We start from the raw sequence: 7598 nt of genomic DNA, 5'->3' as shown, positions 1-7598 counted from the left end.
AGTCGTCTCATAGTCAGACCTATTTGAGGTCTGATTATAAGACGAGGGGTATTTTTCTTAGTCGTCTCATAGTCAGACCTATTTGAGGTCTGATTATAAGACGAGGGGTATTTTTCAGAGCATTTGCTCTGAAAAAAACCTCGTCTTATAATGGAGCAAATACGGTATATACTGTGAGACTGTGAACCCCAGGGAGATGATTAGCATGGCATCTGAGTACAGCTGCTATGCAGATTATACATATGGGTCCCTGGGGTGGAGCAATTGGAGAGCAGGGTGGGCCAGTGCTCCGTTTCCCCATTTTGTGGAAATTCCATGCCGGGTTTTCCAGGAGGCAAGAAGTCTGCAGGATCCGGTCCGGGATTCCTATGGGGCCGGCGTCAGGCACAGGTGCTGGGCATTAAAAACCCCTGGAGCCTGATACTCAGAGAGACTGTTGGGGGAAGAGGAAGTTCCCTGAGCTCCCAGGGCAAGGAGAGGCCCTGAAGAAGACAATCCCTGAGCCAAGTCTGATACCTGCCTGGACATTTTGTGTGCTGTCTGGGGGAGGTTTTCCAGAGCCTGGCATAGCTGGGTCTGGCTGGGAGGTTGAGTTAGTGGGTGATTAGGCTGGTCAGTCTGGACCAGCATAGTTCAGTTAGAGAGGGCTCCAATTGGGAGCTAGGTTTTCTTTTTATGATTTGGTTTTTTGGGGTTTCAGCAATTAAAAATAAAGATCTGTTTTGTTACAAGCTGGTGTTTCTGAGACTGATTGCCCTAGAGGACTGTGCTTAGGACCCCTAAAAGTGACATGTATGGCCCTCCTGCTATAGGGTTTGTCACAATACATACACACATGGTGCCACCTACCTGCCTTACCGAAATAGCATCACAAGGAGGCCAGGTGAGAGCTGCAGTAGGAGAACCTCCTCAACCAGCTAATGCTCCCTACTGCTTACCGGGTAATGGGGCAGCTACCCAGGACAGTGGGACAGTACCTGAAAATCAGGACCGTGTCACAAAAACAGGGATTATTTGGAGGTATACTACACCATGGGTGGCAGGTCCACCTTTATCATTTTATACTTACCTGAGTCACTAGTAGATGGTACTTTAGTAATAAATTGTAATGCCAATTACAGAAGCGTCCTTGATTTTACCATTTTATAATTCCTGTTAGCTTTTGTGTACTGTGCCTTAACACTTAATTCCTACAATTCAGGGAAACTTGCAATCACATCTTTTAATAGAAGCTTGCTCAATATTATAGACAATAAAATGTTGAATCAATTATATAAAAGGAAGGAACACATCTTACTGCACTCCTGAGAAAGCATTACTTTGCTACAAGAATGTTAATGGGAACTTCACATCTGTGCACATTGCTTTTGAATAGAAAAAAAATAACGTTACCATAGCTACAGTCTCATTGTACAGAGCTTATACCACTAGTGAGATATTGAGCTTTCATTTTTATAGATAATCCATTACAGCAACTTATAATGCAGGTGATGAAAATTAAACTGTGGTATATTTACATATGGATGTAATGAAAGCAAACTAAATCATTTTGAAATATCATATTTGGGGATGAATTTAAGGTGCTGTTGTAAAATGTGTTCCTTAACAATTTTACATATCTTCTAATTTGTTTACTACAGCTACCAAAACATTTTTTTCTACATAGTACATGGTAATTATTCCCTATGTTTTATTACATTTGAAAGTGTTGACAAATTTACTGTCAATATTACTTACTATGTGTACGATGTGCGTACAGGTTTTTGCACTTTTAAAAATTGTGTTAAATCAACCAGTTGCTCTAAATTTTGAGACAGCCCAGATAACTGGTTTTGGTCGAGGTCATTGAATGTTCCCCTTGCGAGTGTTTTTTCCCCCAGCCATTTTAGAAAGAAGTGTGGATCCCGATGGATGGAGGAGACTCCCAGAGAGTTGTTTGCCCTGGTGTGGAGATGTCCTAAAAGCTGTGGTTAATATGACAATTATGACTAAAATAATAAATAATAAAAATAACAACAGTATGGATGAGATACACATATAACTAACAGCGGGTAGAATACCACATTTAGTAACACTGGTGTTTTTAGTCAAAGGTTAGTCAAATATCATTTATTGGGCCAAAAAGATGTAGAGTGAGCTTTTGGAGGTCCTTAGATGTAAATTTTTCTAAACTATCCTTATTATATAACTTTTATTTAAACTGAAACAAAAGTTATATATGCTGAGATATATAGGGAAGGGATAAACACTGGTTCCAGGCCTGCCCAACCACTTCCAGTCCAGTCCTGTTGACAGCCCTTTGTTGCACACGATTGGCATAAGGGATGACTTCATAGGTCCAGTTCGGGTAGGCAAATTTCAATACTTTTGACAAATTAAATAGGTTCTGGGTTCTATAGAACAGCATTTTTCTATATTTTCAAATTTCAGGGGCACTTAAACCATTTTGTATACCAGAAGATAGACTCCCTTTCCCCCTTCACCCCCAGCATAAAAGCCATTTCAGGTATTCTTCCCGCTGTCCATTGTGGCCTTAAATTACTATATATTGATTATACTATACAGATGCATGGTTTTATATTCATATCACAACATGAAAAAACATATTAAATCTCAAAATGTGCTTTCAGAGTATAATTTGATGAAAATAAAACATTGCGTGATTTGCATTCATTTGATTTAAAAATGTCTAATCATTTACCAACCTACACATAGTTGTGTGACAGCTTGCCTAATTATCTCATTATTTATTTGTTATTCTATTTATTTCAATACACAAAATAAACTCACTCTATACCGCAACTTAATGAAATTCATTGTTATATCAGAACTTCCTCTCATTTATAAAGGGTTGTACCTTAGGAGATCAAGCACCTAATTAGCACATAATCTGCCCCACAGAGAAAAGAAATTCTAATTGCGCTAGTTATAACTCTAGAGAATATTGTAAAGTTCATGGGCGTCAGAACCTCCTGATTAATGGTAAAATGTAAGAAAATTATTTTGTTTGGAAAAGGTGCAAAATACGTTAAAATATTGAACATAAATCATATTTCCTTTAACACACCATCTCATATTTTATACTACAGTCTCCAATGTAATATTTAGGCAGGGCTGGCCTACCGGCCTTGAGGAAGGCTATTTCATTATATGTGTGGCTGCTAATGAAGCTGCACAAGGAAAATATATTTTGACCCTGCACATATAATAACTTACATTGCATATATCAACGCCAGTGCAACACCAGATGTGGCGCTGACTGGCAGAGTCGCAAAGCAAGAACAGACTGGGAGATGGCTGCGGCTGAGGTAAGAGGGTGCGAGAGACAGAATGTGTGTTGGAATGAGAATGTATGCATTAATGTGTGTTAACATGAATGTGTAAGTGTATGTGAACATGTATGTGTACTTGTGTAGGTATTTGTGTATGTTAGCAGGGATGTGTAAATGTTTGGGGGCAGGCTGTTTGGGGGGCTGACAAGTTGTTTAGCAAATATGGAACATGCAGGCTGGTTGGGGACATTGACAAGCTGTTTGGTGACAAAGATGGCACATGGAAACTGTTTAGGGACACTGACAAGCTGTTTGGGGTAAAGATTACTAAGGCAGGCTTTTTGGGGCAAAACAATAACGTTATTTAAATAAATAAAAAAATGGTTAAATTCATCCTTAAGATCTTTTTTGCATTATACAAACTATACCGTGCTCTCTCAGTTGATCCCAGATCATTATATTATATCATGGGACACAGTGATATTAGGAACTATTTGTTTTCATATGTCATAAAATAAATGTGTTTTTCAAATATACTTTTTAATGTCCCTATTAATAACAAAATGCAGTGGGCCTGAACCCAACATTTGCAGTGTGCCAAAAAAGGGCACCATGAAATATATACAACATAGAGGTAGGGGGTTTCTAATAACTGCTTATTAATGCAATTTGAAAAACATACATAACAGACCATAAAAAACATAAAGACAAATCCAAATGTGCTTATAAAACACTTCAGCTTTAACGTTTTATAAGACACCCTGGCCAAGGGTTAAAATGAGAGGGATAAAATTATGAATTTTTGTATATACAGTACTTCTACAATTCTGCTAGTAACGCTGATTTTATTTGAAGGAGGAGAGAGGGAATAAGTTTTGGAATAAGTTTTGGGCTTGGATCTTTTACTTCTTATATTCCTTTTGATGCACAATATAATTGCACCAAAGTTAGCATGGCCAAGACAAAAGAGAAATACATGTTGATTTTTACTGCAAATAGTTTTAGCCTATAAAACCTAGAGAGATTTGTCAAAATGTATGTAAATGTAAGTTTCCCATTTCCTTTGGTAGTAGGTCATATTATATTAATATACAGTTACACATTTATTATGGCATTTTATATTAGATTTCACATTTTACAAAAAATAAAGTAACTGTACTTTTGCTAATACTGAAATCTTGAAGTTTAGCACTTTGCTGCTGGCAATAAAAGTTCTTGATATATAATGAAGACAGTATTCTATTTATAGAATTACAAGCCATACTCTGTAAGACACCATTGTACCCATTGACCACAAAAAATCTCTTTTTTGAATATAAATAATTTTAATAAAATATCCAGTCATTTCCTGTGTTAACGTTTTAAATCAAGGATTTACCCCGAGTAGCTCTCATATCAAATGGTATACTGGGGTTTCTTCATGAATGGAAGAGTTTGCAGCAGAGTTATGTTTTAACTCTCGCACTTCTCTATTCCTTATGAAGTGCCAATACTAGCAAGTTTCTCCACCATGAAGGACTGAGTTAGCCCTTTATAATCCATAATTCAACATGTAAAGAGACTTTGAAATAATCTTGCTAAATTAACTATGCATTATACAGGGCCAGTCAAGTAGAAGCTCACTGGGGTTGGCTCTTCATAATATATAATAAAGTAAAGCTAAAACACAACTCTCCAGTCAATTCTTCCATTAGTGAATAGACCTCAAATCTAAAGTCCAACTTTCCATTTTTTTCATTGTAGTTCAGTGTTCTACAGATCTTTTTCAGTCATGCATCTATAAATCCGATTGCTCTCCAAAAACATCTATTAAGCCTTAAAGGTGTAATAATCACATTCGTTTTTGTATGCTTCATAATGGAGCACATTAACCTTTCTTGCACTAGAGAGATGAGATGTGACTTTATAACTCTCCTTCCTAATAGTGACTGATATACACCGATCAGCCATAACATTATGACCACTGACAGGTGAAGTGAATAACACTGATAATCTTGTTATCATGGCACCTGTCAGTGGATGGGATATATTAGGCAGCAAGTGAACATTTTGTCCTCAAAGTTAATGTGGTGGAAGCAGGAAAAATGGGCAAGCATAAGGATGTGAGTGATTTTGACAAAACTGCAGCTGTTCTAGGGTGTTCCCGGTCTGCTGTGTTCAGTACCTACCAAAAGCGGTCGAAGGATGGAAAAGTGGTGAACCGGCGACAGGGTCATGGGCGGCCAAGGCTCATTGATGGGGATCAAAGGCTGGCTTGCGTGGTCAAATCCAAGAGACGAGCTACTGTAGCTCAAATTACTGAAAAAGTTAGTGCTGGTTCTGAAAGAAAGGTGTCAGAACACACGTGCATCGCAGTTCTGTGTATGGGGCTTCATAGCCCCAGACCCATGTTGGCAGGGAAGGGATAGAGAACGAGCAACAAAGGGGGCTTCACATTTTTATGGCACATACATGGGCATGCAAATGGCTCATATCAGCTTGTTCTGGATAGTATAACGGCAGTTTCTATCTCAAGCCGTCATGAGTCTGTCCAAAGGAACATTTATCTGGATGTTACAGAGACTGACAGTGAATTCTATTACTTTCTTTATTTGCTCATTTCGAGTGTCAGCAACTTGTATTGTGCAGGCAGTCATAAGTACAGAGCATTCTTTGAATGGTAAGTTCATGGCCAATAACTGTGCCTGTGATTTCTCTTTATTACTACAGAAACCACCATTGCAACATTGGCTACAACTGTGCCTACACCAAGTGATCCTGAGTACCCCAGATCATCCCATTGTGCTTGATATGTATATTTAACATCATACTGTAACAGACACATCCACATTCTCAGGAGTAATAAAATATTAATATTACTATATTAGGTATGATTGGGGCTAGCAGTGATGACATATGATAAGTAGACAGTATATTCTTGCATGTGTGTCAATACCATATGATCAGATTATGTAGCTACCCCAATGATCTGTGGGGCCCCAATAATGAATGAAGAGGCTAAAATATTCTATTTAATATAATCCTTAGAGGTGGGCAAGCTGGCCAGTGTGTGGCATGTTAGAAGGGTATATAGATGCTAATGTAATAGATCCAAATGGCAAAAAATGTACAGATTGCAGACATGCAACCTGAATCTTAGATAAGAGGATATAAGATATCCTTATAACATAAAGATATATATTTTTTAATGGAATATCTTCATATGTGTACAGAGGCACTTTATCAGCAACCATCACTCTTGTGTTCCAATGACATTTGAACGTGGACACGAATATTGAAGTCAGTAACATTTTGCATAAAACATAAACTATAAAATAAATAAGTGAGGATTTTGTGGTTGTCTCTCCCATTATCCTCAGCTAATGGGAGTTGACGTTCTCAGTAGCTTGCTATTTAGAATTTTCCTCTCACTGTTGGTGATTGTAACTTTTTAACTCCGCTAATAACTTTCAAATAATTTAATAAAGGTCACCTACAGTATATCATGAACCCCGCCGAGTGTAGAAAGGATTAGTAGTAAATTTACTTTCCCTTGTTTTAATTAGTACTGTACTGTTTCTTTTTACAGTAATATTAGTTTCCGCATATAGGACCCCAGATGTCCATAGGATAATCCTTCCTTTATTATTTGTTTTCCGCATTTAGTGAGCTCACACAGCGTACAAAATAGCCCTGTCCAGATAGTTTTTCATTTAAAACACAATAAAACAGCTAGAGGTTGTATTTGAACCGCAGTATGAATAATAACATTGCCCAAATCTAGAGTAGTCTTTGAATCAGGATAAAAACAATCAGAAACCCCTTCAAAATAACTGCAGGACTGCATGGACGGATTGGAAGCCAGACAATGACATCCAACTGGGTTCATAATCTACTCACAAAGGGAGAAAAAAAGTTTCCACGTGTATATAGCGATATAAATATGTATATATCATGTTACTTCAAAAGAGTTCATTATGTCAGTGGTATCTGATATCATACAAATTTAGAATCTTCGTCGTAGGCTGGTCTTATTGTTCCTTATAATTAGATATTAGTGTCACTCAGTGTGAGTATTGCAAGTCATATGGTGAATGTCTACAGATACAAGTGGCTTCCTGTGGCTTGTTCTCAGGCTGTGCTACATTTCCTAATAGAAGGATTAAAATTATAACTGGAAGACAAATGATAGGCAGATTAGAAAATCATTATAAGAAACGTCCAATATGCAGGCATTGCTGTGATACTTAAACTCTCAAGTACTACTAGAGCAAAGATACCAGGCCTAACAGCCATGACAAAGAGCTGCAGGCTAAATAATATGTTTTCTAAGGGAATAGACAGCAG

Source organism: Sceloporus occidentalis, unplaced genomic scaffold (assembly GCF_023333645.1).
Source record: "Sceloporus occidentalis isolate IW3139 unplaced genomic scaffold, rSceOcc1.0.p SCAF_51, whole genome shotgun sequence".
In the NCBI taxonomy this organism is placed as follows: domain Eukaryota; kingdom Metazoa; phylum Chordata; class Lepidosauria; order Squamata; family Phrynosomatidae; genus Sceloporus; species Sceloporus occidentalis.
The sequence above is the reverse complement of the archived record's forward strand: the minus strand, read 5'-3'. Positions refer to the sequence as shown.